Source organism: Zea mays, chromosome 5, assembly GCF_902167145.1.
Source record: "Zea mays cultivar B73 chromosome 5, Zm-B73-REFERENCE-NAM-5.0, whole genome shotgun sequence".
Lineage (NCBI taxonomy): Eukaryota > Viridiplantae > Streptophyta > Magnoliopsida > Poales > Poaceae > Zea > Zea mays.
This window is the reverse complement of record NC_050100.1, coordinates 46,815,891-46,822,361: the sequence shown is the minus strand read 5'-3', so window position 1 is coordinate 46,822,361 and position 6,471 is coordinate 46,815,891. Positions and strand designations below refer to the sequence as shown.

Sequence of the window (6,471 nt, the reverse complement as noted above, 5' to 3'; positions counted from 1 at the left end):
ATCTTCAGTTACTAAATTCTCAAGTTCTGTTGAGCTACTGAATGAACTGCTTAAGCTGGCAGTTCGATGTGGCAAGGTGGTCAAAATTTTAGAGCGAGTTTTTTTAGAGGACTAACTAAGCAAGTGGTCGCAGCACATGAAACCCAACTGATGGCCTAACTAAATTAGTTTAAGGAGTGACAATGGCTAAATGATTTATTTCTAAAAAAGGAAAAAAGCAATGACTGGGTGAAGCTCAACAGGAGCCATGCTCAAATAAAGATCAAATCAAAAGAGATTGGCAAGCTAGGCTGACCATGCACGGTATTAATCTGCTCAAAACTGAGGTTTCAAGTATAAGCTCTGCATTATCTTTTAGTCTATTATCATCATGATGCAACATATATAGAAGTATTTTTGATAGTTTTTATCTTGGCAAATTGTTCCACTGGAAGGTTCTAAAGGCACTGATAAAAAGGCCAAGGGTTTTAGTCAAATAGGCAGGGACAGAGAACTTCCTTCAACTTTTACAATTATTCTCAAAATAGTAGCAGTTTAACTGACACTGATAAAGCAATACACAAACTGTCAGTGATGAAACCCTAAACCCTAACAAAAAACAACAGTACAAATGCATGGTTTCAAAACACATCAGTACCGAATTGAGGATTGCGAAGTTGCAGAGATGTACCCGGATGGAGATTGGCGCCGCAACTTGGATTGGAGAGCGCCGGCCTGAGGATGGGGAGAGTTGTACACTAAATCTGTCTTGGGGGAGGTTGTGACGCCAGGTGGCATGGTCTTTAAGTAAACCCACGCGCTGCCTCGATTTGGGGCGAGGATGGCTCCATATTTGTTGAAGGCGGCCTGTGGAAGGGCGGTGATGGCTCGGGCGCAGTTGGCCGCGTGTGGGGATGGGTGTGGAGGCGGGCGTAGATGGGAGGTGGCCGTCGACTGCGGCGAGGATTTGGGGCGAGGATGGCTCTCGGCCTGCGTCGCGCGTGGGGACGACGTTGAAGGCGACCTGGGGAAGGGCACTGATAGCTCGGCCTGCGCCGCACGTGGGGACGGGTGTGGAGGCGACGTAGATGGGAGGTGGCCGTCGACTGCGGCGAGGATGACTCCATCTGCGTTGAAGGCGGCCTGGGGAATGGCGCTGATGGCTCGGCCTACGCCGCGCGTGAGGACGGGTGTGGAGGCGGGCGTAGATGGGAGGCGTGGTGTTGATGGGAGGCGCGGCACAGGGATTGGGGAAGGGGATGAAATGGTGGTGGGGGCTCGGGTGTAGTTGGTGGCGCAGGGCTCGACGCAGTTTGGAGGTGTCGCACGATAGTGGCGGACTGGCAGGGGCGGGGGTATATTTATACTACTCCTGTAAGCACGTAATGAGGGTGTCCACCACGGCTTCACCTTGCCCTCGCCCCGGCGCCGCGGCGCGCCCTTCCCCGCCTCGCGCGATATGCGGTGCCCTGGTCCCGTGCCCTCCCCTCACACCGTCGAGACGACCGCCACCCTTTCCCTCGAAGACAGCCGCCCGCTCGCTGGAGATTCTGCGATAGACACCGTATCCCACGCGATACCATGCCCCGCTCCCGCCTCAGCGCACCCCCTCGCCCTCGCCCCCATCCTCAGCCGCGGGCACGCCCCCATCCTCGGCGCCGCCAGCTCGCCCCCATCCTCGGAGCCGCCGTCTCCCGCCCTCCTCGGCGCGCCTTCAGGCTCCACATGGGCGGCAAGCGCCTCCATCTCGGAGGCATCCGCCGATGCCGCTGCAGCATACACCACCGCGTCCTCGCTCGATATCGACGATGACAACGAGGAGGAGGACAGATCCGCGAGCACCCCCGAGATCTGCTGCTGCCACTCCCACACAACTCTTGCTCGCGAGATCTATGTGCAGGTAGATGGCCTTGTAGGCGAGATCTCGTTATCCACGTTGCATGGGAGAGGAGTAGGGCCGTTAAGCGGGCCCATGAGGAGGACGCGGGCGAGGAGTACGGCGGCCCCGTCGTTCACGCCAAGCGGACGAGGATGGGCGGGGACGGGGATAAGGTATGGTTCCATCGATCCATTGCAGGCCTTCCTGGTTCCATCGATCCAGGTCTGGCGACGGCGACGGAGACGAAGCCGAGGATGAGAAGGCCTTCCTGGTGCCGAGCGTCGTGGCCTTCCCCCACGGCATGTCCACCATCGTCGCGGGCCTGTCGCTGGCCGAGGCCAAGAAAGAGGAGTTCAGCAAGTCGTCGTCCACCTTCGCGACAACGTCTCCAGCACCGGGTCCAGTATCGGCTCCAGTGCCGGCCACCCCACCACCGAAGTCCACGCTGCAGGCGCGGCAATCAAGCGGCTCCTCGCCTCCATTACGACGCGCCAGCGAGACTGCAAGAGCGGGCGGGCGAGGAGGCTTCCACGTATGCGCAGGAGGCGGGGCTACCTCCACGTCATGTTCTGCATCTCCATGTTTGCGTTGGTACGCTTGCTGCTCGACGGAATGCATGCACCGTATGTTGCATGGGTATCGATCAAAATTTTTTGGGCTTCTTTTTTCGCATCTGTGTGGTTGGTGACATTAAATTTCATAGGAATTACAAGTGCACTAGGTGAGTCACCAACCTATTTGCCAAACAATGTCACCAACCACTAGGTCAAGCACTACCTGCAGCTCACGCTCAACATGCCCAACGGCGAGACCTCGCTCACCTTCGATGATCACGTCCTGCAGAACGACCTCTCCTTCATACGCTCGAACTCACCGCCACTGCTCACCCCAACCGGAGTCTAAAGCTGCTCCACCTCGTGCCTCAGATCTATCTCCAAGGACTTCGAGCACAAGGATTGCAGCGGTTTGGTGGAGTCGTGGAGATGCTCGGCTGCTCCAGCAGTTGTGCCCAGGTGAAGCAAAATTACAATTTAGTAGCTCTTATATCTGCACCCTAAACATAGATTTTTGAATTCCTGCTCTCCTTGATTCTATTTGTCTATTTGTTTTCTCCGACCTGAAGCAAAATTTAGTGTGTTATCCTCTTTGGCTGTTTCGTGATTATGCTGTGTTGAAGAGCAAACTATTAAAAGTTATTATTTAATCTTCTTTTTGCAAAGCTTGTATATTCTCTTGTTTTAGAGAAGGAGAACATATTAATTCAATATTGGTCTTTGCAGATGTCTTGGACGAGTTGTTACATGCCTTTACCTCATTAGCAATGACAACAAATTATGTAAATGCCACAACTTTGGACACTGCTGCAACTCAGGGCCACATTGACATTGTTAATCTTCTGCTAGAAATAGATGCAATCCTTGCTAGGATATATAGGAAACAACACGGTTGGATTCTTTGTTGCCTATAGCTTTTCTTTGTGAATTCTAGCTAGACGAGTGGACTTGAATCATTTAGTAGCTCTTATATTTGCACCCTAAACATAGATTTTTGAATTCCTGCTCTCCGTGATTCTATTTGTCTATTTGTTTTCCCTGACCTGAAGCAAAATTCAGTGTATTATTCTCTTTGACCTGAAGCAAAACTCTTGCAAAGTTGTATACCAAGGTGCCATCATGTCAAAGGTAGATAATTTCCTATAAACTTGCCTCGGCTAGGTTGGTCTATAAACTTGTCGTGAGCTTTCTGTATGTTTTCTGACTGTGTCCATTTCCCTTTTAATATTATTCGTTATTCTAATTCATGTAGAACAAGGCGATGGCCCAATTGTATTAATTCTTGCTCCCACAAGAGAACTGGCTGTTCAAATATAGGAAGAATCTATAAAATTTGGATCATATTCAAGAACTAGAAGCACATGTGTCTATGGTGGTGCACCTAAGGGTCCACAAATACGGGACCTTAGAGGAGGTACCTGCACACATCTGTCCACTTTAATTCTTTTTAGATGAATGCCTTTTAAACTCAATGCATTCTGTCATTTGCACTTTTAGGAGTTGAAATTGTCATTGCAACTCCTGGCCGGTTGATTGATATGCTGGAAGCTGGTCACACAAACCTACGTAAAGTGACATACCTTGTGTTGGATGAGGCGGACCGGATGCTAGATATGGGGTTTGAGCCCTAAATTCAGAAAATAGTAGCACATGTACATTTTCGTTTAGAAATGCAGAATTCTTACTAATATCTATTGTCTTGCCTAGCTCTAATGCTTGTCCAACACTTCTGTTATCCTTAGATCCGCCCAGACAGGCAAACCTTGTACTGTTATTGTTTACATCTTTCCAATCTTATTAGAAACTTATCCATACCCTTTGGTGTTTGATATTTGCAGTGCAACACAGATTATGAGAAAACATCCGAGAGAGCAGTCTCAAATTCAGTAGTCAGATACCGACATGATGCATCGGGGAGTACACGACATCAGTTGCAGACGACAATAAGCAACCACCTGACAATGAACGATTAACACTGATAGCAAGAGCTACAATCTTGACACCACCTACAAGCTACTGCTGCTTCTCCCTGAGTGAGCTTTGGCTTTCATCAGTGCCTCACACATCTTTGTTGCTTCTGCCAGTTCTACCATGGTCAGACGGTGTCCGGGGTCTCGTCATTTCCAGGACAACAAGGAGACCAACATGGCCTAGAGAAGTTGAAGCCTTAGCAAGACAGTTTCTACAAAATCCTTACAAGGTGCACGATCTCTACTGTTATTGTTATTTTCTGGTTCTTTTATTGCCATGTTGTATTGAATTGATTTTGACAGCCCTCCTCGCTAGCTTTGCGTCTGGTCCAGATTAGCCGCCTCTAGCTCCCTCCCCAAATCGCCCCACCCACCGTCATCCTCACCAGGTATGTCTTGTGTTCCCTCAGCTTGACGCTTCTCCCTTCTCGGCCACCCGCTTCGTTGGTTGCCATCAGTGCCCGCTGCTGATTCGGGTCTCCTTGCTGTTTAGCGTCGCGTCTCGTGAAAGATGGTGCTGCAATCTGAAGGACATGGATTAGATGGGTGCCACACGCTGCTTTTATATGGATCTAATGATTGTGGCCTTGAACACTCTCGCCAGACATGTCTCGTGTTTTTACATGGATTAGATGAGTACATGGATCTTTATTTAATCCTAAGGTAATTGAGATTGCGAAGAAGATGAAAGAGGAGAGGGTCAGGTTGCTTGCTTCAGAATATTTTGCTTACATCTGATATGACTAGATCAAATCAGTTGCATTGTGACATGTTGGTAGGATGTCAGTTTCCCTTTTAACTTGACTCTTGTTTGCCTCTTGTGTAATATCCCTAAGATGAACATTTTGGTAATCTGGGTGCTCATTCAATTGGTTGATTTGATCTTCAAGTATTTAATCGAGTATTTAATCTAGGTGCTCATATAAGTGGTTGATTTTCATCTTCAAGTATTTAATCGAGTGGTTACATTCACGCAAATAGGTACTGAAGCCCATATGACTATGCATGATCTAGGACAGAATGTTTGGAATAAATAATGACATGGATATCTAGCCATGTGTAATCTGTGTGTAATCTTTTCACTGGGTCAGTTAATCTTCTGTTTCAACCAAAAATGCGCAGATTATGTCACTACTTAATTTGCTTTGGCTTTGAAATATGTAGGGATCTTCTGTTAAATTGATTTACCTAGGATCCTGCTACAAGCCTACAAGAGCTTACCTCATTATATCTTTGTGAGATTACAGCAAAAATATCCAGCTTTTATATATTTTATTGCTACACAGGTTTGCCTGTTTGTATGTTGGTCATGGATATGGTTCGGTTTTACTACTGTAAAAAGGGATTGAAAAACGTAACCTGATTTTGAATTTTTTTGTTTGAATCAAGATGAAATGGTAGGTGAAAGGGAAATAGGCTTACACATTTTCCTAAATAATTTTGGTGGTTGAATTGCCCAACACAAATAATTGAACTAACTAGTTTGCTATAGATCATAAGTTTTACAGGTGCCAAAGGTTCAACACAAACCAATAAAAAGTCCAAGAAAGGGTTTAAATAAAAAGAGCAAAAGACAACCCAAAGGTAGCCCTGGTCTGGCGCACCGGACAGTGTCCGGTGCACCAGGGAGTTCCACTCCAAACTTGCCACCTTCGGGAATTCGGGGAGGCCGCTCCGCTATAATTCACCAGACTGTCCAGTGTAGCACCGGACTGTCTGGTGTGCCAAGCGGAGCAACGGTCGTCCGCGCCAACGGTCGTCTGCAATGCTACAGTAAACAGTGAACAGTGTAGCTGCGTGTGCAGAAGTCAGAGCAGGCGCCAGATGGTGCACCGGACAGTGAACAGTGACTGTCCGGTGGCCCCGTTGTCAGAAGCTCCAACGGTTGGAACCCAACGGCCTGGTGACATGGCTGGCGCACCGGACAGTGTCCGGTGGCGCACCGGACTGTCCGGTGCGCCATACGACAGAAGCCTTCACCAACGGTCATTTTGGTGGTTGGGGCTATAAATACCCCCAACCACCACACTTCAATGCATCCAAGTTTTCAGCCATCAAACCTCATACAAGAGCTCTAGACTTCATTCCA

The 6,471-nt window shown here is 48.5% G+C and overlaps 1 long non-coding RNA gene across 1 annotated transcript; it reads left to right on the top strand.

Moving 5' to 3' along the window:
• The first annotated feature begins 2,651 nt into the window (after positions 1-2,651).
• On the top strand, positions 2,652-5,319 carry LOC103626300 (uncharacterized). The gene is made up of 3 exons (XR_002261925.2): positions 2,652-3,826; positions 3,910-4,771; positions 4,876-5,319. It is a non-coding gene; the product is annotated as an uncharacterized lncRNA (long non-coding RNA).
• Positions 5,320-6,471: the final 1,152 nt, after the last annotated feature.